At 45.0% G+C, this 26,456-nt stretch overlaps 1 long non-coding RNA gene across 2 annotated transcripts; it reads left to right on the forward strand.

Annotated features, from left to right (window-relative positions):
* The first annotated feature begins 1,627 nt into the window (after window positions 1-1,627).
* LOC142063108 (uncharacterized) lies at window positions 1,628-21,631 on the forward strand. 2 transcript variants are annotated; one of them, XR_012662635.1, is made up of 3 exons: window positions 1,628-1,685; window positions 17,663-17,766; window positions 21,510-21,631. It is a non-coding gene; the product is annotated as an uncharacterized LOC142063108 (long non-coding RNA). The 2 variants fall into 2 exon arrangements; XR_012662636.1 differs by lacking the exon at window positions 1,628-1,685 and adding an exon at window positions 3,250-3,390.
* The last annotated feature ends 4,825 nt before the right edge of the window (window positions 21,632-26,456 follow it).

Raw genomic sequence — 26,456 nt, forward strand, 5'->3', positions numbered from 1 at the left:
AGTCCTCAATGGTCACCTGGCTGCCACCATGCCATCGTTCCCCTTTCCACGGAGGTTACTCCTCCCCCAGTCCTAGAAACTGCGACTGCTGCAGTTTCTGCAGTGGCTCTTCTTCCTCTGACAGTGAAATGAAACTGAGTATGAAGGGTGAAAGGCTGGCATCCAAGAACAAGGCTCATAAGCTGGACGTTAGACGTCACAGTATGACAGCTCTTCAAAAGCCTACCTGGGGAGAGACATGCTGCCTTCTGACAGAGCTGGGCTGGGGTAGCACAGGCAGCTTTGCTGGATACAGAAACCTCAGTGTTTCTCTTTCCAGGATAAACTCAGGAACTGTTTTCAAATAAATATTTGGAAAAAGGTAGCCAATTTTATGGAGCTGAGTGAGAAGATGATGTGAAGGCCTGACTGAGCATAAAATTAAGCCTCGATGCTTGCTGCTCCTCCTCCCTGCCTGGTGTCCAAATCTCTCCTTGGACAAAGCTGGATGTACCAGCTTTTGTTGATCAGTCCCACACTGGCCTTGCCAGAAATGCTCCACTAGAGTCTCAGTGGAGTCGCTGTAATCCAGGATGTGCGGAAACCAAATTTTCCCTATGACGGTCACTTAGAGAAACACTGAGGGACTTGTGGCCATCTGGCCATGGATGATAGCAGGGCATATTTGTATGGGAAGTGTATGCAGGAAGACGGTTGCTATCAGAACATCATGATGTTCTTGACAAGACAACACATTATTTTTCTTTAAGCAGTGCATTGCATGCAGTTCCCTTGGTTGAATCACTTGAGTATCATGTTGGATCATACTGTACCCAAACCAACGTACTGCATCTATCAATCCATCTGTTTGTCTTGAAGATTTCCCAGAATGGGAAGTCTTCAAATGTTTATTTAAAGTATTTGGCCTGGTTAAAGATTTCATATAATCTTCTAGGAAATGAAGAACGTTGCCCTCAGTGCAGCTGTGCTGCAGATTGCAAGAGTTAGTGAAGGGATGTGTGCTGTTCTGAGCCATGAAATGGCCAGATCGGCTGGAGTGAAATGGAGGGTGGATTGCTTCTTAAGGGTAGGAGATGGCAGATAGATAGCTTTGACATCTCACAAATTAGGAACTCTAAGGAGAAGGATCTTTGTTGCTAGGAGAATTATGTCCCAGTCCCCAAATGATTTTACTCCTGGGAGCAAGCAGCAATAAGAGCTTTGTTTTATGATACCTGCAGATACTTTGTAGAGGAGCATCAAACCCTGTCGTGCTGCTACGTGAACAATGCTTTCGGAACAGGAAGTATATTTCTCCCTGACTTCTTGAAATCTTACATTTGGAGGGGAAAAAGACGTGGTATTTGATTGTCCACCCTCCGTGCTTATGGAGTACCTCAGAAGAACTGGTTTTCATATACAACAGGGCTGACTATCACCCTGTTGTTCACCAGCCCTTTTCAGTCAGCTCTGCCTGCCGGAGCTGTACTGGGTTAGAGCTAAAAGGAGCAAAGCCCAGCAGGAGAGGGCTGCTTTAGGAGGATGGTTGGGCTGGTGGTGCAGTTTTCTGATGTAAGATTTAAGTAAATGTTGGGGTGTGCTGTGTTGCATACTTGACTAGGGGGTTGGTGAAGCAGGAGGGTTCAGTGTGAAGATGAGGGTCTGAAGATGTAGAGCTTCTGCTAAAGATTTGCCTGAGATGTTGGGTAGGTGGTGAGGAAGAGGAGGAGCAAGAAAAATCAGAGAAGAAAAGGCAAAATAAGGAGTGGTTCAGGGAAAAGAAAAGTTGGCTTTGGTTGTATCTTAGGTCTGGAGCTCAGAGTTGGGGGTGGTTTTAATTTTCCCCACCTGTGCTCAGGTGTGTGTTACTGAGAGGATACAGGGCAGTACCAACAGGTGGTCCACAAGTAGGGTGGTTGGCAGACAGCTTGCTCTGTGCCTGGGTACAGCGTTTGACCAGGCAGGTTTTGAGCTCTGTGGGGGAAGGTCAGGCTCAGAGCTATGTCTTGTATGTGCCTGCACCCTCCCAGAGGTGCAAGGACATGCTGCAGCCTTATGGGCCCATAATGCCTCTTTTTACAGAGGAAAACTGGATTTCCATGGTTGTGTGGGGCCAGAAGTGGGAGGGCTGTCTGGTTTTTGCTGTGTTCACTCAGCACTAGCTCTGCCTGAGCCTGGCCTGAGAGTGTCTATGGAGCTTGTGGTCTTTCTCCTCCTACAGAGTGATCTCTGCTGGTGGCAGTTTGATTGTCTGATGGTCTGTTGACAGTTAATGATTGTCACAATTTTAGAAAAAAAAAGTTATTTACCAATTTTCTTTCCTGTGGAGCTGAAAATAATAGCAAAATCAATCTAAACTACATAACACTAAGAAAACAAATAGATTATCCAAGATAACCAAATTAAGCTGCTCACAGAACTCATGGTGGTTCTGTTCAGTTGCAGCCGTGGGACTCCAAAATAATTATTGCTAGCTGACAAATGTGTGATGGGCTGTTACTTTTGGGGGGGAAGGTTGATTCTTCAGTGGGGGCTGGGAAAAGGGAAGTACAGACACTCTGTGCAGTGGAAAACATGAAGATAACTGCTGGTATCACATAGGTTTAATAGCCCTTGGTGTTGGCTTTTTTACTATTCAAAAGAAGTACACAGGTAATAGCAGTGATATGAACGGTACTTTCCAAGATGAAATGCAGAAAACAAATTCAGAGCGTGAATAAGGTTGTCTGGTAATCAAGTGGAGAGTCTGTTTTCTCATAGAGAAGTATGTGTGGGGCAGTGGGAAACCTACAGAAATACTAGAACAAAACCATCATCTTTTAGGAATGAAAGCAAAAGAAAGTGAGAAAAAGAATCAGAGTTGATGATTTTAATTTTTTCTTTTTTTGCTGGCTGTGTCACATGTAAGACCACATTTTAGCTGTGATATAGTCAGGGTGCTAGATAGCATGCTCTTGAATATTTCTGCCTTTAATGAGGTGTTCCTGGAACACTGTTTTACAGTGGTAAAGATTAAGCTGAGATGCAACAGGAGGGAAGAGCGTGGCCTGCAGCATGGTGGGCAGTGGATTAGTAGGAAAGAGGCTTCTAATCATAGAAAAAAGTTCCCATTTCTTTGGAGAGTGGCATATCTGGAATAGCTACAGTATTGGACTGTCACCTCTAAAGGAAGGGTCCTAGAAAGGAATAAGCACAGGTGAAGAGAGGGGAGGAGAGAGGCAGTGCATGCTTTTCTGAGGGGGCTGTTGCAGATGGAACAAGAAACAAGGGTGCAATCCCAAGGGGGTGCACTTGTACCAGCTTGGGGAGATGAGTTTTGTAGATGTCAACAAACAAAAGGCTTGGAGCATGGACTGTACTTTCTCACCCAAAAGGCAGCGGCAATCAACATTTTGTCTCTGATTTTCTCAGGTATTTATTTTGCTTTATCTTCACACTCACTTGAATGACTGATGAAGTTAGACCTCCCCTGGTTTGTGTGCTCAGTGCGGGCTTAGGGCCAAGTCTACCTTTATTTGCCCACTCCTAAACTTCTACACCTGTTCTCATCCAGTAAAAACTAAGACATGTCTCTCACCGCAGCTCTGCCTAAATCTAATGCGGTCCCACCTATGCTTGATTTGGCTTTCTATTGCACACATCATTTTTTCAAAAGAAAGAAAAAATTTCCTAAATTTAGTAACATCACTGATTTCTTTTTCTGAAGACACATCTTAGGGAATTGAGGCAAATTTGCAGTTTAACTTCAGCTGAGAAAAGGAAAGAAAAAGTTTAAATACTTCCTTTGGAAAACAATAGATCTAAACACCTGGGCACCAGTGTGAAGTAGCATTTTTCATTTTAAAATTGGCTTTTTTTTTATTTTTGAAGTGGTTAAATACCTCAAAGAAAAAATGAGCTTTCAGGGGGGAATATTACCTTGAGTGAGCACCTCTACTGCAAGCTGCCTGTCCTGATATTGGGAAGATGCTCAGCTTTGTCCTGTTTTTTAAGATTTTATAGAATTCACAGTGGAGAGGGAAGTGCTTTTGGAAAGCCTCTGCCACTTTCCTTTGACAACTGAGCTCCTGTGTTTTGAGGCTGGTTTTAACATTATTCTATGTAACTAAGCGGAGCAAGAGAGGGGCTTTTGCAGCCACAGTGACGTTCCCTTGAATGTGGAGTACACTTAAAACAGGATTACCCAGCAAGTTGATTTAGGGGATGGAGTTAGACAATGAAATCCTCCCAAATCTGGCTTTGCATATGGAAAAGGAGCTTGAAGAAGATGGGGGGCTGAGGGCAGACCTGCTACCTGGCTGGTAACAACATGAAGCCCTCCCCTGCTCTCCTGGGTTCACCTGAAGGAAAAACACGCAGGTTGAATGGAGAGGCACAAGCCCAGCATCTGGGAGGCTGTATTTGCAAGAAGCAAAAAGAAACAAGGACTGGGTGAGGCCCGTGGGATGAGTGAGCAGGTGCAGGTGGGGATGGGGGGGAAGTGTTAGTGGAGGAGGACTTTGAACAGACATTGTAATGCAGCACACCAATGCCTGGTCACCCTGCTGCTGCAACTTGGAGTCACTTGCTGTCTTGCCAAGGGAGACTTGTATGTGCAGCATTTTAAAGAGGTATATGCCATCTCTCTGGATGTGCTGTGGCATTCCCCCGTCGAGACAGCAGACCCCATGTCCCTGAGAGCTTGTCACCTCCCCAACACGACACGGAGATGAAACAAGGCCTTTCCTGGAAAGAAGAGCTTTCAGACAGGTGGGATAAAAGGAAACAGTGTGTTTATCCACGAATCAGATTATAATTCCAGGAGGCTAGAGGGAGGCGGGGGGAGGAGGGAGACAGTGCTTGGAATCTGAAATGAGATTTGAAGGAATAATCAAGGGTTCTGCCACTGAACAATGCCAATGAACTGGCTGGGAGTAAATCAGATTGCACTTGAAGGAAGTGACCTGGAAATATATGACTGACTGTCCCTTTGCCAATTCTCATCACCATAGGGCGTCATTGAACGGAGGGTGAGGTAAACCTGTCCGGAGCCGGGGATGGCTCAGCCAGGGAGTGAAAACTGCCAGGCAGGGGCTTGGGATCCTGTAAGGTCGCCTTTGCTCCAGACCAAGGAAATCTCTGCTCTGAGTAGACCAGCCCTTGTTGGTATAATTTTGTCTCTTGAAAATGCACACAAAATCTTTTATTAAAAACCCTGCAGATGAGTTAACAGCTGGGAGAAGCTGGAATATGATTAATGTCTCGTGAATTAGCCCTGGAGGTACTTTATGGAAATAAGATTTACAACACTATTACATGCAGTCCTGAATGTGTTTTACATTTTTAAATGAGGAGAATGAATGTTTCTCTCTTCTCTGCTCCCTTCCCCCTTGGGCCCTTGTGGAGGTACAGAAAGATGATCCCAGCCGATTTGGGATGGGAGGTTTTGGCGCTGGGGGAGGTTTTAGCGCTGGGGGAGGTATTGGACTGTGCAGTTAATTGAATGGTCTTACTGGCCCCAGTGCTTTATCAAGCAAGGAATCAAAATGTGTCCTGACATGTAGGATGCAATTACAAGTCATTAACAGAGAAATTATAGATGCTAGGATGGAAAGAAGGGATCTATCAGGTTGCTTTGTCCATCCCCTCTCTGCCAATGCAGGATTGCTCCTGACAGCATATGGTTCAGTGCTTCTGGAATAATTTTGCTCCTGACACCTTCCGAGCAGCGTGGTGCTTCGAGCAGTCCCATTTATTTCAGTGTTTTAAATGTTCTGTTTAAGATTTTCCTCCCAGACTACTCAAGTCTTGCTAGAGGGAGATGGTAATCTCTGTGGAAGTGGCAGTAGGTGGAGCCCCTGCCTGGGTACATGTGCCATACTGAGGGGGGTGCTCTGTGGAGACCTTCCTTAAGAAGAAAGGCAAGTGTTCCCTCCTGGGAGCCCTCTGTGGCCAGGACCATGGCACCCTGGGTTTGCCTCACTGCAAGAAATGTAATTAATAACCCTATTTGGCAACAGCAAAACTCTCCTATTCCATGTGCACATCATCTTGCATGCGAAGAGAAGCTGGGCTCCTGAAGAATGTGACAGAATCACAGAATGGTGGGGGTTGGAAGGGACCTCTGGAGATCATCTTGTCCAACCCCCTGCTTGAGCAGGTACACCCAGAGCAGGGGGCACAGGACCGCGTCCAGGTGGGGTGTGAATGTCTCCAGGGAAGGGACTCCACAGCCTCCCTGGGCAGCCTGTGCTCCTGCTCTGGCACCCGCACAGGAAAGGAGTTTTTTCTCATATTCAGGTGGAACTTCCTCTGTCCCAGCTTGTGCCCGTTGCCCCTTGCCCTGTCATTGGGCACTGTTGAAAAGAGCCTGGTCCCATTGTCCTGACAACCACCCTTTAGATATTTATATGTATTGATGAGATCCCCCCTCATTCTTCTCATCTCCAGGCTAAACAAACCCAGGTCTCTCAGCCTTTCCTCATAAGGGAGATGCTCTTGGTAGCATCTTGCTAGCTCTCCGCTGGACTTGCTCAAGGAGTTCCACATCCTTCTTAAACTGGGGGACCCAAAACTGGACACAGCACTCCAAATGTGGTCTCACTAGGGTGGAGTAGAGGGGGAGGATAACCTCCCTCACCCTGCTGGCCACACTCCTTTTAATGCACCCCAGGACACCATTGGCCTTCTTGGCCACAAGGGCACATTGTTGGCTCATGGTCAGCTTGTTGTCCACCAGGACTCCCAGGTCCTTCTCAACAGAGCTGCTTTCCAGTAGTTCAGCTCCCAGCCTGCCCTGGTACATGGGGATGTTCCTCCCCAGGGGCAGGACCTTGCACTTGCTTTTGTTGAATTTCATCAGGTTCCCCTGGGCCCAGCTCTCCAGCTTGTCCAGGTCTTGTTGCATGGCAGCACAGCCTTCTGGTGTATCAGCCACTCCTCCCAGCTTGGTATCATCAGTGAATAGGCTGAGCGTACACTCTGTGCCTTCACCGAGGTAATTTATGACTATGTTGAACAGGACTGGACCCAGCACAGACCCCTGGGGAGCACCACTAGTTACAGACCTCCAATCAGACTCTGTGCTGTTGATCACAACTCTCTGAGTTGATCCAGTTGAGCCAGTTCTCTGTCCATCTCACTGTCCACTCATCCAACCCACACTTCCTTAGCTTGCCTCTGAGGATGCTATGGGAGACAGTGTCAAATGCCTTGCTGAAGTCAAGATAGACAACATACCCTGCTCTCCCTTCATCGACCCAGCCAGTCACACCATCGTAGAAGGCTATCAGGTTGGTCAAGCATGCTCTTCATCATGACCACTTTGTACAACACAGACCAAGTGTGCTTTTTCCTAATGTATACAGGAAAGATTAGAAATGGGCAGCTGAAGCTCTCAGTCTGGTGGTTCTGCTAAAGTCAGACCAAAAGGTATGTGAAGGAAGGAAAAATCCCAGGAATGGGCTACAGGGGATAACTGAAGAGCAATGAACTCCACACTCCCGTCATCTGAACTGACCACACAAGATGACACCAAACTAGTTCAGGTAACCTAAATATAACAGATGGTACTGGGGGAAAGGTGACAAAGCAGGTGCGTCCGGTTGGGTGTCTCTACTAAAGCATTGGTTCTATTGGTGACTAGATGATACAAGAAGAGCTCTGAATTGGCTTTGAGATCATACTGGTTTTGAAGCTGGTTTTGTACCCTAAATCCAGTAATTTTCTATGAGTACCTAGTGTTTTAAAAGCTGTGCTTAGGTGGGACTGTTTTGCTAGAACAATCTGCCATCCATAGGCATCTTCAAGCTCAGCATTGAGCCTTTCTGCTGAAAGCCTGGCTCTGTCCCAGACTATCTCAGATGATCTTGGACCCCAAAATGATGCCACCCTATTAAAGGGTCCAATCAGACCTGCTTCAATGTTTGGTATGATATCTGCTCCAGGCACGCTGAAGGCTACAATTATTCACCTATTAACTGAATACTTTTCAGTAGATTAAGCAATCTGAGAGAAATTGGGATCTTTGTAAGCAGAAAGAGGAGGTGGCTTATCTCCCCTTTACCCTAAATGCAGTGGAGGAGTGGCATATCTGAGCCACAACCAGGCTAGAAGGGACTAATGTGACACAAAGCCTAGCACTCCCTCCCAGTCATTTCTGTGACATGTCCACGAAAATCTTGTTTTCCTCTCTGAACGGCAAGTTGGAAAGTCCAGCTCAGTTGGGATTAATGTGTAAAGCACTGGTAGGTCCTGGGAAAGTGGGTGTCTGCATGAATGTGGAGCAAAGACTTGCCTAAAGCTCCTGCGTGACATGTAGCTGGGGTCTTACAGGGGACTACAACATGGGTTAGCTCTGTCCCATGCCCATGCCAACCATCCCTGCCGGCAGGTAGCACTGTGCAATGTGCTTTTCCAGCACAGCTGAAGAGCCCAACTGCTGCAAGTTGTGGTTAGGAGGCAATGTCAGTCTGCTGGACTTTGAAGGGACAAGTGGCTTTCTTCTGGGCTAACAGGCATAGAGGGGCTGCAGCATAGTGTTGGGAACCTCCTGTGGCTGCAGTTGGCAGAGATTTTAATGCCAAGTCAGTTTTATTATTTTAGTTTTTATTACCATCTAGTGGCAGGCCTTGGGAACTGAAGTCTTAAATCAGACTTAAAACTATCCCAGAAGATTGCATGATATAATCTCATAGCCCCTTGCTCTCCCTTTATTTTTTTGCCTTCACTTATTTTATCTTTCAGTTGAAATTTTGTTGCCATGAATTGTTGGCTTCCCACAAATTCAGCCCTGAATTTCCATGCGAAAGGGATTACATATACATGTGTTACAACCCATGGCTCCCTTGGTGTTTCAGTCTCTTGCAAAGTGTAGCTTGAAGACAGCAAATTCTAGGAGATGAATGCCCTATAAATTAACTGGAAACTAATTTAGGATCAATTGATGAGAGGGAGCTCTGAATATGCTAAGCTATCAAGGTCCTGACATTTAAGTTTTAAGGTCAGTTTGCTCAGAACTAGAGGGCTGCTGAGACAAATCAGGAGGACTTGCAATGGTGGTGTCACGTCTGGACTAGCAGGCTTTTTGGGTGAATGGGCCCCATCCCTGAAAGGATTCCCTGGTAGAGAGATGAAAACCTGCCAAGGATGAGCAGGAGTTTCACAAGACACAGGAATGCTCCATCTTTGACCTTACTGCAGGCTCTGTACTGGTTTAAGTGAAAAAGCACTGAATCTGCAATTAGCAAAAACAATATTAAAGTGTAACAGATAAATAAATGTTCTGAACTTTGTTTTTTAACCTGACTGCCAATCTAGGTATGTATCTAAACATTTCTAAGGTGCAAGTCTCCTATGTCTATTTTCTTAAAAACAAAAACAAAAACAAAACCAAAAACAAACCAACAAACAGAAAAAAAACCACAAAATAAAACTCTCTGGATTCAAATAGTTCTGCCCTCAAAACCCATACGCCTTTGGACAGATCACCTGCAAACTTGCTATACTGTTGTTAAAATAAAGGTCATATAACTTTAACCTGAAATTGAAATATTTTGAGAATCTCTATCTGAAACAACATGAATGTCACCAAGCAGAGACCTGCACTTCTACCACAGAGATAAATAATCCTAGAGATGCACTTTTATAAACTCTGCACTATCTTCTGCAGCTTACTGCAGTTCTTTTGAACTTGAAGAAATTATTCTAGGCAGGACTGTGTTCTTGCAGCTTGTCCTACGGTAATGGAAAAGAGTGGTTATGACTGTGTTTTCAAAATAATTATAATCCCATTCTTTAATTTTTGGGGATTAAAAACTGTCAGTTTCAGAAATGTTCACTGGAAACCATTCACTCCCCTTGTTCTGGAGATCTTTTTCACTTTGTTATGTGGATCCCGTTTGGGGATTTCCTGGTTTACATGCAAGGGCCCTTCTGGGGATGAACGCTCTCCTCATCAGTACAGGACTCCATACAGCTAATTGTGTCATAGCTGACTCAGTTATGCAGCAAAAAAAAGTGCTGATTGGTGCAATGTAGTTTGATTTATCTGGCAGACTATTTTTTTGATGGTTAATTGCATCATAGCAACTAGAACCAAGTAACTGTGCAATAGGTGGCTAGTCCATGACTTTGTGCTCTTACAAAAGGTTCCCAGGGAAACAAGGCTGGAAAAGGAGTCAGAGATACCTTGGCAACCTCAACGATTTAAAAATTAAAAAAAAACAAAGGGGGAATATAATGATATGATGATCAGATAGTGAAAGACATAGTCTTGTTGCTAAATATACTGTGGTAGAATAGAAAATCTGTCCTTAACCATAGATATGAAAGGGTGAAAATTCCAACCCAAAAGCAAAAAGAAGCTGAAAATGACTGATACCAGCTGTTGACAAACCATTTTTAAAATAAAAGAACAATTTAAAAAAATCCTGTCTTAGATACCAGCCCCCATCTGACTCTGACCTTTGTATTTCTTGTGATGCGGCACAGCATTCTGACTCCATGCTGAAGAAATGCACTTGCTGTGTGCAGGGGTTTTCCTGTGAGTGTGTCAAGGTTTGCTTCTTAGCTCCATTTTTTTCTCCTTTCTGTAATGCTTTGTTTGACTCAGGGTCACAGGGTGTAATCTGAATTTCAGAAAAAGTAAGGAGGTGAGTGAAGGCGGGCTGAGGTAGGGGCGGAGGGGAGTCCTCGCACATCTCATTTAATAAAGGAAAGTCTTCTGTTCCACATAACTTGGGATTTATAAGGCAAACTGCTTTACATGCAGTCACACCTGAAGAAGATTTCTTCCTGTTTTCCAAAAGTCACCATTTAATGGCTTCTTTCTGAGTATTTAAGCAAAGCTGCCATTTCTGATCTGGGAAAACAGGAGGAAGTGAATGGGGATAGAAAAGATCAGGTGCTTTGCTGTTGGTTGGGGGCAGGGTGAAGTTTCTGTTACGTTTCACTCCCCCCCTTAAAGTTTCGGCCTTTCTCCTCCACAGAATGTGACACTGCAGAGCAAGATTTATCAACTGCCAGAGCAATAGGTGATCACTGGGTGTGCTCACAAGCTCCTTAAGTGGATGCATGTGAGTGTATCTGCAAGCGTTGTGTCATTGCATGTTCTTGCTTTGTGGTAAATAACTAGAAAGAAAGAACAGCAAACGCTTCTGGCTTAAATGTACAACATCTCTACCAACCTCTTAGCCAGGTTCATGTTGCTGTTTGGACTCCGTGGTGTTTTTGATTCACTGGTTGTGGCAGAGGTGTTCAATGTTTTGACTGAATAGATATTTAGAAGTGAGGTGGGTTTTGGTCTGTCTGGGAAGACTAATGGTCAGTGCCCTGCCAACTGGCACAGCCTCAGAAGGTCCCAGAGGGCTTTAGGAGTGAGGGGGGTGCAGTCTGCATTCAGCGCTGGGCCCCAGCAGCTTTCAGCTCATGCTGAGGACCCCAGCTGCTGGGGAGTTTCACTGCTGGAGCTGTAGGCACCCACAGGTGGGCAGACTCTAATTCATCATTTTACTTCTGATATGTATGGTTCAGATGTCTCCATATGAAGCTTTCACTCAAAGCTGCATTTATAGTCCGCTTCTAGGAGATGATTCCTTCCAGTCACTGCAGGGAGAGACAAATCGTGCTCTGGAAGTGGAGCACAGGTCCCTCTGTCTGTCCCCCCTTTCAGCCTTTTATTTTTAGGCCATACAAAACATTTATCACTTGGTGCCTTAAGTCTTCATGATGATACATATACAATATGTTGGAAGAGCTTCCCTTCATTACAATGAAGTATTGTGTATTTCCATCACATTTTCATGCCTCTCATCATGCCATGAGGTTAAGGCAATAAAAACCATGTAGGAGATTCTGGCTCCCTCTTAATGACCTTTAACTTCTTCAAATGATTTTGTGAATCTTAGCCTACATTAACTGCTAACCTCTATTTATGGCTCAGCAACCATGAGCAAGTTATAGCTGATAGATGAGGCAAAAGCTAAAAAGGGAAGTTTTCTGACATCACAATAGATTAAAAATATAATCATGTGCATCTATTCTGGGAACTCAGCTGCCAGGTTGGCACTACATGGGGTGACACTGGCTTGAGCAGCAGTCGTAACAGTATATGGAGGATTCAGACAAGCAGGTTCCAGCTGTGTCTAATGTCTCATTTCCTGCAACAAAACACACTTAAAAATTGGAAAGAAGCAAAGTCCAGCCAGATGTCTGTGATGAGGGAAGTCCTTCCAGCAGGATTTGCTTTTTGACACTGGCATATCCACAGCTTAAAGTTACTTCTCCATCGCAACGTCCACCTCTGATCTACACCCTTACCTCACAGGGTAGCCCAGTTCTGCCAGACAGCACTGCTGGTTGATGGTGCTGATGTGCAAAGGAGCGTAAGAGCACTGTGCCCACCTCCTTTTCAGTTCACCTGGCTGCAGGACTGGACAGATGGGTCACCTGGAGCCTACCCTGTGTCTCTGGGTTGGTTCTGGAGATGTGGGTTTAGCACAGAGGGTCACCATCTCACCTCATTCATGCACAAGTGGAAGATGCCATTCTGGCACCATCAGTGACAGGCGGTGCTGGCAGCCAGCACTGAAAAATTGTAACATAATGAGCAAAGAAAAAATATAAAATTGGCTTTTAGAATTGAGTCATGAAAAATAATAATCAAGGTTGCTTCATGCTTCTCTTTCAATAGCTTTCTTGCTGCAAATATTATGAGAAAAACATCTTCCTGCTGCCCAGTGCTATGCAGAAATGTAGCACGCATGCATTTCAGGGCTTGCAGAAGCTTCAGATGCTTACAGTTTGCTGGTTATACTAATGTTTTGCCTTGCCTGACCTATCTCCTCAGGGCAGCATAAAAATAACCAGCTTTAGTCCACTACTTGGCTGCTAATTGTCCACTTGTAGATCTTAGTCCCAGCTGGGCCTGCTTCTGCCCAAAGGCAGTTGTGTTCAGTAAAATGGCTGTTTGCATTTGCAAGCAGCCTCACAATAGAAGCAGGTGGCTGCCATTTTCCATGCAAGAAAGCTCTCTGGAGAAAAGGAAAAGGGGCAAAAGAAGAGAGGAAAAAAAGAAAAAAAAGAAAACAACAAACAATGCAAAAACTCTACGAGAGGAAAGCCTCTGCACTGCTCTGGTTAAAATGGATAGAGACCAAAAGTGTTCATGAATTAAAAGAGAAGAGAAGCAATATTTCAGGACATAGGAGGGAAAAGAAGAAATGCAGCTTCTGTCATTTCTTTGCCAACCACTGCATCCCGGGCTGCCCTCCCTGTTTCCAGTTTCGATCAGTATGCAACACCGAAGTATCTTCCAGTGAAGATGCAGCCCCCTGTACAGCCAGTTTAAGCCTCCTGATTATGACTTCCTTCAGTGAGTTACCTTGCCTTGACAGCTTACAAGTAGTATGTATTTTCCTTGGGGTGCTGCAGACCGGAGGTGGAAACTTGCAGCTAAGCACAAAGAGAGAAAATGGCAAGAAATCATTTCACTGCTGTAAGCTTCAGAGCTCTCCTTTCTTGAGTAGGTTAAAAAGGAAACTTCTAAACTGCCTGTCACGTCCTCTCACTGGTAACAGACATCACCTGGAAAGGGGACAGCATGGAGCTTGTCTCTGGAAAGATACAATAGAGGAAAAGCACCACAGAATGTGCTTGTTCAACAGCACTGCACAGAAACCAGGTTTTTTGTATCAAAGGAAATTCTGTTATCTTTAAATTGTTTTTCATGCAGAAATGTTGAAGAGGAAGCCTTAGCCTTTGAAATTTCTTGCCTTGTGACAACTTGGGGGGAGGAACCTATCTGCCTATCAAAAGATTTTATATTATTAGATTACTATACTGAATTTCAATATCTATTCTGTTATACTATCCAATATCTACTCAAATATCTCATCTATATGCCCAGAGCATGTATACATATGAACAGAATAGAGGTAGTGGCTGGGCACTGACTGTTGACCTCTCTTCCACTACAAACATCTGGGGGATTCAATTAAAACTGATAAGAGCAGTATGGAAGCAAGCAAAAGGCTGTGATTCTTCACTTGGCTGGTAGCTGAACTGTAGATCTTCCTGCAAAGGGACATCATGGATGGTAAAGGTTTACATGGGATCAAGGGGAAAGTGGTCAATTAATGTAAGACATTCTTACTAGGGCTGCTAAATACAGAGGAATCACATCTGCCTCAGAGTCACAGGAGCTGAAAGGCTTTTAAGGTATTAGAGAGTTTTAGTATCTCATGGTCTTGCCTTGCTCTTACCTTCCTTCCTTTTGCTTTCAACTCCTGTTAGCAGTGACGTACTAGGACTGGTGGACAGTCGTGTGACTCATTATGATGCTCTCTCAAACTTAGAATTTTATGTCCTCTTATGATTTTTATTCTTTACAAACATTTTTTAGCTCTGAAATGTGTTTATATTTGGAAAGTAAAAGATTAGTTCGTACAAAATGCTTAAACTGATATGTTAGAGCATTGCTAACTGGTTTTCATGCATCTTTTAGAATAAAATATCAGTTTTGCATGTTGACACTTCCACATTTTCAGAAGATGTTTTACCTTCAGGCACACATGATTTTTGAACCACAATCAGTATTAGGTTGGGAATTTCCCAAAACAATGTTTAACAATGTTAAAAATGTGAAAAACTATCCTGGATGCAGATAAGGTATGAATGAGTTGTAAGAGCTAGTTTTTCTGATGTGCAAGTCATCTCATTCCAAAACAGCTCCAAGAAGCACACTTCTCAGGGGGGTCTGGGCTGCCATAGTAGGGATTTTTCTTTTTAGTTATGAATATCTAGTGACTGTGGTAGCCTGAGGATATAGAGCCTTCCTCCACCTTCAAAGGGCTGAAACTATGGCTGACACTTGGATATTCTTGCTGTAGATTTCATAGCTGGACAGTGCATTTCACCTTGTTCATCGTTTCCAGACAGATGTGTTCAACGCCACTGGCTGGAGAACACATGAAGCAGTAGGGCAAGATGTTGAAAACCTCTGGGATCTGATCATTCTCTAAATCACAGATGATAATTTCATAATTATTCATGCAGATTCATCTGTAGATATCCAAGCAGTAGGTTTATTCTTTAGTCTTCTAATCGGGATGAAGAAAGAGGGATTTTTCTTTGCTAGGATTCAATGAGGATTGCAGAGATGAGACAGTGGCTGGCCTATTGCTCTAGGTCATACCTTAATATACACCTTTTTAATTTCTGGGAGCCATGAGCAACCTCCTGCCTGGGCTGGGCTGAGCTACGGTTGGGGCATATGAAATTCTTCAGGAGCACAGTTTTACTTTGCAGGCACACAAAGCATGAGCACAGGGCAATGGCAGGCCCTTCAGACCTTCCCTTCTCAGCAAATCTAGACCATTTTGGTATATGACAGGTTGAGACAGCACAGCAAGCAGTCACGGGAAATCACACTTTTTGAGAGCTGGGAGAACAGTGTTTCTGGAACAGCCTGATGAAAGCAACACTAAGCATCATGTCTGCCATTCTGGCCATACCCAGCTGCTGGTTTTTTACACAGAGAGAAAAGAAATGGTTCCTTGATTCATTAGGTTTTTCTCAGGTTTTTTTCTCCCAGACCAGATCTGCCGAAGGCAGTGACAAGTACCAGTCCTTCAAAAAATTCAGTATAACTTGAAAATTATGAGACTTAGGGATCAGCACTAATTGTATTAATATTTGCTTGTCAGACTAGCTCTGAAGAGCTGATAATTCATGGGCTTTTTGTTCACTGTTGTTTAGTGCCCATGGATTCCCTCTCTGGAAGTGTCTTGCTGCAGCATTTCTGTCTTTTGAGGTCAGTGTGATAAGCTGCGTGGGTGTTTTTAGACATGAATCACATGCAAAAGGCTGATTCTCTTTTTCTTTTCTTCTTTTGTCCCCTGATGTTCTAGGATGCTTTTAAAAAAAACAGCCTTCCAAATTCCCAGACTTCTTTTTCAAGTGAAAAAATAACACAAAGTTTTATACTCATTAATTGTTCTCTCTCATCCATAGCGCTTGTGCACCACAACAGTACCATGCTTATGCAGGCAGGCAGGGTTAAGGTCAAATGACTGTAGCAATGCGGGACCTACCACGTTAGGTTCCTCAGCAAATGCACTTTGAAATCCATGCTGCTGCAATTTCTTGAAATCAACTCTGTTTAGGAACAGCCAAACAAGTTGAAGTCAGACCCCTGCAGTAGACTTGAGCAGTAACCTGTATGTGAGCTGTTCCCTGGAGATTGGGGGCTTTTGGCATTGGAGGTGTTGCTCGGTTTCCCCAGGTCTGTGCTCTGGCAGAGTGTGAGGTGTTGCTAATGCCTGCCATGTGGCTGTCCCAGATATGGGCAGGAGCAGCATGCCATCGTCCTGGCAGAAATGGCATCATTGCTTCGGCTCTAAACATGACCGCTGCAATTCAGGTGGCTGCCTCTGGTATCACCATTGCTTAAGTCAAAAATCTGTGTAAATTTTTCCTCATTACATACAGCAGGTTTGTGTTGAGTGGTTGCAGAAAAAAGGTATGCAATTTTTCCAGAAAAAGGAACCTTTCTGGGTTTTTGGATATCTCCCACCTGCCAGCAGTTGTAACTTGGTTAAGTGGACAGGCCTCCCAGAGCCTCTGGGCCCTTCCCAGTAAGTTCCGCCAGTATCGATTGTTGTGTTAGTACCGTAATTACTTTATTTTGGGTCCAAACTAGCATTTTTTCTACTTTTTCTGTTCTGTTTGTGCTTTGATTATTTGAATTTGAGTCCTCTGACTTAAGTTTAGGTCTGTTTGCTGAAGTTTAGTGACCATGGGACCATGAAAACTACCTGTATTTGTAGGTGAAGGAAATGCAATGATTGCTAAAGCAAAGCTAGTGCTACCTTAACATAAACCCCACCCTAAATTTTATTGCTGTCCTGCCATGGGCACAAGCTTCTTGAGACCTACACTGATGGTCTAGCAAGACTTTTGCTTGTGCCAGCAAATGTGTCTTAGGAGATGGGAAGAAAGCCAGTAACTCCTGTGTCATGAGGAACATGCCTCCAGACAGAGAAGGTGAGAGTTGAGGTGCCACGTGAATGTAATTTCTGCTAATTTGTGTCCTACCTTTTAAATTATATAACAAGTGCATGGTCTATTTTTAGAGTAGTAAAGTATCCTATGTGTGCTCTGCAACTATACTTCATTAAAAATGCAAAAAATAGTCTCAGTTGGAAACAATCTGGTCTGAACCTACCTGTCCTTGACTTGAACCTTCTTGAGCCATTAAATGCAATAGGAGCCAATACTCTGGGAGTGAACTGCTGGGAAAAGCAAAAAAGGGAATGAAGAGCTGCCTGCCAGCCAAGCACAGTCCCACTCTGGAAGACAAACCCTCTTGAAGTTTTGAGGGGCCAGGCCCATGCTTGTCAGATGAGGCAGTCATCCACTGTGCAAATTGAAGATACCAAGCAAAATGCCTATGCCTCAGTCACCCCAACCTGGTGCATCTTCTTTGCAGTGGCAGGAGTCTTTGTGTATGTGGCAAGTAATTGTGTCTCTGCTGACATGTGCCAACTCAGTCACTTGATAGTGTGAGCCTGTGCTCCTAGACTAGCGCTTTAGTGTAAAAGGAATAGCTGCTAGATATCAGGTGAGTTCCTACCAAAAAAAAAAAAAAAAGGTAAAAAGAAAAACAACTGCAAAGTCCTCAGATACCTGCGCTTCTCTGATTCAGCTTCCTGTGCTACCGAGCAGCTCTCCATAGGGATCCCTGAGAAAGAAAACAAGAACACAACTTCAGAAGAAGAAAAGATCAGCAGCAAAGAACACATGAAAAAGGTTTGTCAAGGTTTTCAGACTTATTTGATTTGTACTTTTGGCACTGAGCCAGATCAAAGCTATGCTTTTTTTCTTCATTCTACTTGTATTTACATCCTCTGGCAGAGAGGGAATTCATAAAATCATAGAATCATTAAGGTTGGAAAAGACCTCTAGAATCATCAAGTCCAACTGTCAATGCAACACTACCCAACAACCCAACCCAACACCACCATGTCTCCTAAACCGTGCCCTGAGATGCCACATCTACACATCTTTTAAACACCTCCACGGATGGTGACTCCACCACCTCTCTGGGCAGCCTGTTCCAATGCCTGACCACTCTGTCAGTGAAGAAGTTTTTCCTAATATCCCATCTAAACATCCCTTGATGCAGCTTGAAGCCATTTCCTCTCATCCTATCGCTAGTAACTTGGGAGAAGAGACCAATCCCCACCTCACTACAACCTCCTTTCACGTAGTTGTAGAGGGCGATAAGGTCTCCCCTCAGCCTCCTCTTCTCCAGGCTAAACAACTCCAGTTCCCTCAACCTCTCCTCATAAGACCTGCTCTCCACACCCTTCACCAGCTTCGTTGCCCTTCTCTGGACACGCTCCAGCACCTCAGTGTCCTTCTTGTCCTGAGGGGCCCAAAACTGAACACAGTATTCAAGGTGTGGCCTCACCAGTGCTGAGCACGGGGGCCCCATCCCTGCCCTGCTCCCGCTGGCCACACTATTCCTGATACAAGCCAGGATGCTGTTGGCCTCCTTGGCCACCTGGGCACGCTGCTGCCTCATGTTCAGCCGGCTGTCAGCCAGCACCCCCAGGGACTTCTCCTCCAGGCAGCTCTCCAGCCACTCTTCTCCAAGCCTGTAGCGTTGCATGGGGTTGTTGTGACCCAAGTGCAGGACACAGCACTTGGCCTTGTTAAACCTCATACAATTGGCCTCAGCCCGTCGATCCAGCCTGTCCAGGTCAATTGCTGACAAAGTCCTGAGAAACACTGCTCCAACTTTTTGGTGCTCTCAGCTCCCCTGCCTGGGGAAGTAGCGTGCTGCTGAAGGTAGTAGCATTTGCATTTGGAGCATAGGTCCCCATTAGACCCCAGAAGCAGCCTGGGAGTTTCTGGAAGGGTTTTTTGATCCTGGCCACTTTCTTTTTAAAAAACTTCATCACTTTGCCGAGCGACTGTTAAGAAAGTGGACGAGAAACAGACACACCCCTTTCATATTTGACATCAGTGCAGATACCCTTCTGTTATGCTGGCTTTGGGAACACAGCATGTTCAGTAGCACTAAGGGAGCTGTGCATTTTGGAAAGAGCAGGTTTGCTTCTCTATTTTTAACATCCTCTTTAAGGATGTGTTGTTTGATCTGAAGTATTTCAGTGCCTGGAGTCCCTTCCCTTTTGACAAGCTGCCAGTCTCATGGCTTGGAGCAATGCTTGGATAAACCTCCACTGTCATGTTAGCTGCTTTTATAGCTGATAACCTTGGTGTGCTTTCAAAATTCCCATCATAAAGTATAATGTACCTGCACAAGTCGTCAAATATGCAGGGCAAGGGGTTCACTTAGCTGTAAGGCTAGAGGCAGGTATTCAGAAGCAAAGCAGTTACTGATGTCAGCTGAGCTTGGGTAGAAGATGGGGAACTTTTATTTTTGTGTGTCTGCTTGGCTTCCCATTAGAGAGAGTGGGCATTCTGGGGACACAGGGCCCTGCAGCAGAGGGGAAAGGTGAAACTGAACACTTGCAGGATGCAAATGTCATCTTGAATGATGTCCGTGATGGTTGTACCTTCTGCTCTCCCAAATGGAAGTGGGGTCAGTCCACCAGAAGCAGAGAATAAAGACATTGAAGGCAGTTATCACAGAGAGGTGGAAAAGCATTACTTCCCTTTAGCCAAGCCTGTGACACTGACCCCTCTTGCTCTGAGCAGCTGAATTACAACATGCTTTGTGGTGTGTTATGGGTTGGCTGCTGGGAGACTCACAGTGAACCCCTAGCTTTGCTCTGTGTCCTGCAGTATGTCACAGGAGTGGATTATTATGTCTCATTTTGAGTAGCTGAAATACTGAGCACTGCTGACTCCACAAGGGCGCTGGGTGGGGGGACACACATCTCTGGCTTTTGTGCCACGGGTACCTGAACTTAGGCATGGATATTCAAAGGTTCACAGTTTAATTCAAGTTAATACAACCTTTGGGATTTTATAGTGGGTAAAATGACAATTGTAGGAATGGAAAGTATAGGCACTTGAAAAAGATGTCATCAGGTATCAAATTCTCATTTGAAAGGTATATATCTGTGGGCAAATAACATAACTTTTTTATTAAAGGAACACTGTCAAGCATCATACTATGTTTAGCTTTTAAATTAAGTGTTCTCTGAGATCGTCATTTGCTGAGTGATCTGAGCCTCTTGTCTGAAGCACAGTGGCAGTAAATGCTCTGTGAAGAGCTCCGGGATCTGTGGACTGATATCTGTGTAATGCTGGGGAAGGCCTCTGGAGCTGCTGTGCCCTTGGGGTGAAAAGTTTAGTTGCTTTTAAGCAACTCATCCTTCACCTGGAGTGGAGAAGTTATGAAGAGCTTTTAGTGCTTGTATGTGTAAATACTTAAATATTTGGACATAGAAGCTTAATGTTCTTTGTGTGGTTTGGAGCACTGTGTATCCTCTGTTCTGTTTCAGGAAAGAGAGGCTGTCAGGAAAACGGGCTTATTCAGTCTACTGAGTAAGGAATGTCCTAGAGGTGAGATGAAGGGAATAGGTGTGTGGAGGACATGCACCTGCTTTATACCTTGTAGTTGTCACTGTCAAGGAGGGGACTGAGCTTTTTCAGACATAGTTCTGCAGTGACTGTTGTGTACTCAGAGCAGGTCTGCGTAGATACTGACTGTGCACTGGGTGGTGGCAGAGGGATGGGAATGAGGTGAAAGACTCTTGGCACGAAGGTACCCGCAGCCAGTTATGAATCACTGCACACCTGTTGAGATGTGCTGCTCCATGCCCTGAATGGCGCTGTCAGCAGAACAGCTTTTTCAGAAAAAAGGAGGCATCTGAAACTGTAGGGGATGTCATGAACTCCCTGTGTATTTTACCTTGTGGGTCTAGGGTATAACCTGGGCTCACAGCTGCACCCCATGGGGTATGAGAGGTGCACCATCACGCTGGATACGGTGCATCACTGGCAGAAGTAAAGGAGACGGGTCCAAGGTGCCTCAGCTGGAGCACAGTCATCATTTTCCTCTTCTGACAGGAAAGTATCAGGATGGAAAAAAACTGTGAAAGGAAACCTTCAGACACCTAACATACAACAAACTTCTTAAGCTGCCATTGAGCCGCTAGGTGTAAATGCCTGTATTTCTTGGGCTACATCTCAGTTCTGACCAGGGCAAAGGGCGTATGAGCTGTCCTTGTGTTTTGCCACGAACCCAGCTGCTTGCGTCCAGCTTGGCTGTTGCAGGCTGTAGTGCTGGCAGCTGGCTGAGTATTGCCAGAGCGAGTCTGTGAAATTTTCTGTGGGATTGTCCGGTACCCTGGGTGTAAATAGACCAAAACATGGCACCAAGTCAGTCTCTGTCCTTAGGGGATCATGAATGCCATCTCTTTAAAAACTCACTGAAAGGATGCTGTCCTGGATGAAACGGAGTTTTGTTTTGTAAGCAAAAAATGAATGTGTATAGGGAAGGGAGCTGCCATTGGGAACCCTTGCTCAAGAGTTATGTTCTTCTGGCTGCAGTTTTTCTCTTTTTTCCCTCACAGGAGTCTTGTACCAACACAGATGATGCTGCGTCAATACAATAAAGATAAAATGAGCTTTAAGCCTCAGTGAGGAGCACAATCCCACCTTGGACAAGGAGTGTCAGAAAATACAGAAGTGCCCTGAACCAGCGAGTGAACAAATCTAAGCTAAGCACTAGTCTACAACTGACTTCCCAGAAGCTGAAATGAGGGGTCCCATCAGGGACCCAGCAGTCCCTGAGGTGGTGCCCCTAAGGCCAGTGACTAGGCCTGGCAGGCGGGTGGCTGTGACATGCGGTGGAGTGAGTTAGAGCAGCTTGGCAAACAAACAGTCCTTCCTGCGGTCTGTAACTAACTTTTAAGGACTGGTTGATCTGATTAATTACTGCTTTGGGAAAAGTCCCATGGGCAGGAGAAAAGCTGACATGGACTTGTCAGCAGCTGACCGGGTCTTGACTCAATCAGTGTTGGTGTTTTGCTAGGCAAAGCACAGGGACCCTACCTCACCCCTTACTGCTATCACTGCTCCTTGTTGTCCTGTGCTTCTGAGCATCTACTTTACTTAATAGCCTGCTAAAAATAATTTGTTTACTCTAGCTTCTGTGTCCAGGAGTGTAGCTCTTCTTCTCGTAAATCTTACTTTCCTTGCTTGTTAACCTGTTATGGTGCTTATATCAGGGCAAGGCAAGGCAATGGAAAACTGCCTTGAGGTCTCTTCTCTGCATTTTTTTGTGTAGAGCATCGGGAAATCTGTAGTGAAAGTAATGGAGACATAGCAGGGAAAATAAAACCTTTCCGGGGAGGTGAGCCAGGATTTGTACAAGGCATTTAAAATAATCTCTGTAGGGAAGAGTTGCCATGAGGCAGTGCAGGGCTGAGATGTGTACACAGCAGAAGCTCTGAAGCAATGTTTCTTTTTCCTTGTGCAGAGACAGAAGAGTCCTAGGAGAGCTGAGGATCACCTGCTCCATTGGGAATGGCCAGTACAGACCTTGTGGCTTCACTTCTGTGCCAGATGCCAGCATGTCAACTTGCACACAGTGCTGGGCAAAGCATGATCAGGCAGGAGGTAGGTGCTGTGTCCTAGCTGTTCTCCCCAGATAAATTAACTCTTCTCCCCAGGGCCAGCAGACAATTTTTATTGCCTTACTTCAAAAAGCAGTTGGTGCTTAGCTGCTGTGAGCAACTGGACCCTTTCCTCCCAAGCGAGGGAAGGCTGTGGTATAGCTTTGCTTGCCAGTTCACCACTGACTGGCATAGTCAGGCTGGGATGTGGATTCCCTTTGCTCCAGTATGCCCAAGTACTCTTCTGGACTCACAGGTACTTGCTGTTGAAGAACCCATAACTCATCTTTGCCCATGTTCTGGTCTGCTGTTTGGGGCTGTCTGGCAATACTGCAGCTGGAGCACCAAAAAGTAAGTATGCTTGTTTTCCAGATAACCCATCAGAAGAAGCAGTCACTGGAGTTTGCATTCATCACCCATCAGCAAAAGGCTTCAGAAGGAAGGAAGTAGGCCTAAAGCATGTAATTTTCTCAGCACATTTGGACGCACCCTCATGCTCTGCCTCCAGCAGCCTGTGCTCCCCTCACTGTGGAGCAATTCCCTGAGGAACAACTGAGCATAAATTCTGCTCTTGGGAATGAGATTTGGAGAAAACCACAGCTAAGACAGTGCAAGACTTCGTTAATTTAAGACACAGCAGAAGAATCCCAGCTCTCAGCATACAAACGACAGCTCACATGGCTCCTTATCCCCTGCTTTTCACCCAGGTCCGTGCTGGGAAGATCACACTGCTGTGCTGCCAGTGCTGAGAGGCAGCAGCTGACAGTCTCATTCATCTCCCAGCTGCATCACTCCTCTCCTTTCAGTGCATCACAGCTGGGGAAGGAAGTGTCCTCCTGCTGTTTCCTTCCCTCCCTCACTCCCACCCCCTTTATAAATGATGTTCTTGTACCACTTTGCTCTCTCCTTTTTACAAAAGTGATGAAAGTATAACTCCAGCTACTTACACTAATATGTTATATTTGCGAGGCCATAAACCACTGTCAAAAATCAGTATGAGTAACACTGTTTTAATAGTAATAAATATTGGAAATTGAAGGCCCCAGCTGCTTTTTGTTCCTTTGTAGGAGTGTTATTTATTTACATTATCTCCAAATAACAAGATTTAACCCACTCATGTGCATTCTTACACAGATTTCATTCATTTACACACACACAAGCACCAACACCAGTGCACATGTGGTTTAACCAGGGTCACTTGTGTATGACACAGATTGGGATGCCAGTGATGAGACCACTTCACACCCCTAAGGGCTTGTTCCCTGTGCTTTCACACATGCTCCTGTTCACGTTGCCATCATTGCCCCCTTGCTTTTGCTGGCAAGAGCCTCGACACTGGGGTCAGCCTTTCTCTGGCCTGCATCTCCCATGGGCTGTGAGAGCTGGCAGTCACTTGACCTGACTTTCTGATAGCCTGCTCAGTAGCAGTCCTGGTGGGGCAGGACTCTCCTCCTCTCTGCAGGAACCATGCAGGGCATAGATGAAGCACTGCTGCATCTTCAGGGTGGCTGAAGACATCATGTGCTCTGTCCCACCATCCCCTGCCCCCAGCAACACCCTGCACAGCTCAGCTGCTGGAGGCTTTCAGTGCCCTGCACCCTAGACTCTTCTAAAGCTGATACCTGATACTGGCTTCAGTAGAACATACGTCTCCCTTTTATTGGAACAACATAGCCAAGTTTTGAAATACTTGGAATACTTCACAGATAAGATAGTCTCAGAACTTGCTACACGTGATTAGATAGCAGGGAGTCTGGAGGCAGTGTATCCATGAATGGAATAAATAAGGGAAATGTACTAGAATAAGCTAGCTGAGTAGCAGTAAGAATTATTTAACTAAGCCAAAATGAGCTGAGCTTGCCCAGAGACTGAGTTCAACCAGCAGACACAGTGAGGAGGACTACTGATGACCACCAGAGGACCCTAGAAGACCACCAATGGACATGAATGTGCATGTGTTAAGGATATTTGCATATATTAATTAATTCCAAGAATAGTATGAATATGTTAATTATTTCATAGAAATTTAATGAATATGTATATTTTGGGTTCGTATAATCCCTGCAGTAGAGCAACTCAGTGCACACACTAGGTGGAGGGATCCCCTGTGCACCTGGCGCCGCAATAAGGAATGCCTGCTTTCTAAAAATACAAATTGAGTTTTAGAGGGTTCTTATATTTGCCGATTTATGGTATCAAAGCAAGACCCATCCTAAAGCATTAGAGAACAGAATACAAGAAGGTAAGTATTTTTTCAATGCATTGCACTGGATGTATATGCCAGATGGCATCCCAGAGAGGCCGGAACGTCATTTCCCCACATTAGCAATGTGCACACCACTATGCTTGGGTTCTCCATAATCCAGTCCTGCTAATCCTACATTTTTACAGTATGATGATTGTCCTGGTTTCAGCTGGGGTAGAGTTAAATTTCTTCACAGTAGCTAGTACGGGGCTGTGTTTTGGATTTTTGCTGGAAACAGCGGTGATAACGTAGAGACGTTTTAGTTTACTTAGCAAAGTAGCACTTACACTGGTCAAGGACTTCTTCAGCTCCCCGTGCTCTGCCGGGTGCACAAGGAACTGGGAGGGGACACAGTCGGGACAGCTGACCCCAACTGACCAACGGGATATTCCATACCATATGACGTCATGCTCAGTATATAGAGCTGGGGGAAGAAGGAGGAAGGGGGGACATTGGGAGTGATGGCGTTTGTCTTCCCAAGTCACCGTTACGCGTGATGGAGCCCTGCTTTCCTGGAGACGGCTGAACCCCTGCCTGCCCAGGGGAAGGAGTGAATGAATTCCTTGTTTTGCTTTGCTTCTGTGCGCAGCTTTTACTTTCCCTATTAAACTGTCTTTATCTCAAACCATGAGTTACCTCACTTTTACTTTTCTGATTCTCTCCCCCGTCCCACTGGGGGGGGAGTGAGCGAGCAGCTGCGTGGGGCTTGGTTGCTGACTGGGGCTAAACCACGACAACGATCTTTTTAGATAAACTAACACCTAATCATTATTTTGCAGGAGTGTCCCTCCTTGACCAATCATGAGCAGGGCAATCCTGGATTTCAGAACAACTCTATACTTTTTGCAGTGATGATCATTTTGCTGCTCATCCTTTTTACTGTCTTTGTGTATCTTTTGGTCCACAAGTGGCTCAACATGAGGGGAAAAAATTAACTTTCAGAATTCACATGCTTTGTAAAGCGATAAGTAGCTAAGCAGCTCCAAATGTTGGCATCTTCCTATTTTTAGGCACTTACAGACTGAGTCATGGTCCATCCAGAGCAACTCCCTTGGCTGACCCACAACTGTACAACTACCTTCTGCTCTATAGCTGGTATACAAAAGAAAGAAGGACAGAAAGTGACAGCAAAGTATTGGTCTAAGTCTAGTACTCTGCCCGCATCTGAGGCAGGGCTGAACACAGCTAACCAGCGCTGGTTTCCTCTGCTGCAGTTGGGTTTTCATGCTGAAGATTAGTACCAGCACGACTGCAAAGAGAGTAGTAATAAACTTGCTCAGAGTTAAAGATATTACTGTTACCTGTACATCTAAAGCTCCATGGAAGGCTTACATTCTAAGGAGAGGAAATTTTTACCTTTTCTAAGTGCATTGTCAGACCAAAGACTCAAAGTCTTGTTATTCTCTGAGGTGATTTTCTTGGCCAATGGAACAAGCGACAGCTGCTTACCATGATGTGCAAATGGGATTGCATTCAGCCCAAGTAAAACCAGCACAGTATGATTCTTGAGTTCAAAAGGCCAAATGAAACACCTCTGTACAAATTTTAGGTCTCCACAGAAAGACATTGATGCATCTGTTCCCTGGCCTGTCTCCCGCTTCAGTGAGGTGAGTTTTGGTCTTTCTCCGGAACAAAAAACTCCAGCTGAGGTGAGTCCC

The sequence above is a fragment of the Phalacrocorax aristotelis genome, chromosome 11 (assembly GCF_949628215.1).
Source record: "Phalacrocorax aristotelis chromosome 11, bGulAri2.1, whole genome shotgun sequence".
Lineage (NCBI taxonomy): Eukaryota > Metazoa > Chordata > Aves > Suliformes > Phalacrocoracidae > Phalacrocorax > Phalacrocorax aristotelis.